The following is a 1,897-nucleotide window of genomic DNA, read 5'->3' as shown; positions in this document are numbered from 1 at the left end:
GTTTACAACATATCTTTTTTTATCCCCACCCACAGTCTAGCAATCAATTAGCAAATCTGGGTTCTAATTACTCTAGTTATTCTCTCCCTGTCTACTGCTGTCACTCTGATTCAAAACACCATCATTTATCCTCTAGGACTCTGGTCTGACATGCATATCCAGTGGAAATCGCTATTCCTTCGGTCAAATGTCCATCCCAGGTGTGGCTGGGCAGTATCTACAGGGGTCTGTGATGGGCAGGCACAGTGACTTATATTTCTAAGGTAAAAGCTAGTTCATTTAGCTCCTAGGGCATGAACTGTAATTTCCCAATCTGTGACATCTCCCCTTCCTCTTACAGTTTCTCTGGGCAATACCTATTCTTTGGTTCTTCTTTCATATAATACTTTAAAATGTAAATATAAAAGACAATGTTGTTTATCATAGTTTTTAATAGGAACTAAAACCCCAGACAAAAATGTAGAACTTTGAACAAGTAAAATTCAGGTATCAACCAGTAAGGGGAGCTCCTAGAGGCAGTTTCAGGGTGCACATTCCTACAGGCCCTTGTGTACTGACCATGCCTACAAACAGCCCTACTGGGTACAAGACCCCAGAGTGATAAAGATGTTCATATACCTAGAGTAAGCCTTAGTGACCCATATGCTGGCCCTGCTAAGCACCATTCAAAGACTATCTGTGATAATTCAGCATTGCCTTCGAAGTATGGTCTGACTTCCTCTTCTGGAATCGCCTTCTGGAATCGCCTTCTGGAATCCCCTTCTGGAATCTGTTTTTGCAATTGCCAGTGACGATGAATAAGTGCAGAGTCTACAGTGCATGTTTAAGGCATGCTTTAAAAAGCACATTATTATTTCAAAAATTTTAAAGAGTTCTAAAAGAGCAACCTGTGTGAGTAAATCCTCATAACACCTTGATTGTTAATGGATAATAAAGCTAATTATCATTCACATAATCTTTGCATTTATGAATTCTAATTTCTACAGTGAATAACACTTCATCAAAATAGCTTCTGACAATTGGCTCAGTTGGAAGAATTCATCTAAACACTTAAGACAGAAAAAAAATAGCTTTTCATTGTGTTGATGGAGTTTTGAGCCTTAGTCAAAATAACTGAGATATTACAGATTAAAAAAACAAAAGGAAAGACACATTGGAAATTGTGTTTGATTAAAATGTAAGTTTCTTATTGTAGTGATGTTCTTATTTATGGCAACACATTGTAACACTTCAGTTTGGCAGCGTTTGTTGACCTATCTCTGTTCAGCAGCTAAAACTTAACACAATAGATGCAAAATTGTTTTTTTAATTTACATTTTCAAAAGAAATAATCTAGGTCACTTTTATGTTACTTGCATGTAAAATCAACTCCTTTAACAGAAAGCAGGCGTCTTTGAAAATATTGCCAATTTTCTACCTCAGAGTATGAAGATTATAAAAGTAAGAACTGTGCATGATTTTTAAGCTAACAGCTAGTTCTTACTTCTTGAGACATTTATTTTCCAAATTATGGATCTACCAGATTTTCAGTTGCTTTTCTAACTTGTTTTCTACTGCCCTTGGGTGATTTCACTGTTTATTGGCAGCCAATTCACAGTAAACAAAGACATTGAGGTAGAAGGCAAACTCAGTCAAATTCCCGAGTTTTCCAGTAATAATTTCATTGGAATTAATAGCTGATAGGTGGTTTATCCATTTACATGTACCTAGTTTCCTCCATATCTGCATTGATCCTTGGCAAAAATAACTGAGAAATGATTATAGTCAAGAAGAGCTGACTCTTATGAAGTTAATATACATTCACAATATAAGCCAGCAATCTTCCTCCTAGACATTTTACCAAGAGAAATCCAGGCATATTTCTACAAAAAAAAAAAAAAAAAAAAAAAAAAAAAAA

Source organism: Piliocolobus tephrosceles, chromosome 5, assembly GCF_002776525.5.
Source record: "Piliocolobus tephrosceles isolate RC106 chromosome 5, ASM277652v3, whole genome shotgun sequence".
Taxonomy (NCBI): Eukaryota; Metazoa; Chordata; class Mammalia; order Primates; family Cercopithecidae; genus Piliocolobus; species Piliocolobus tephrosceles.
This window is presented reverse-complemented; position numbering follows the sequence as displayed.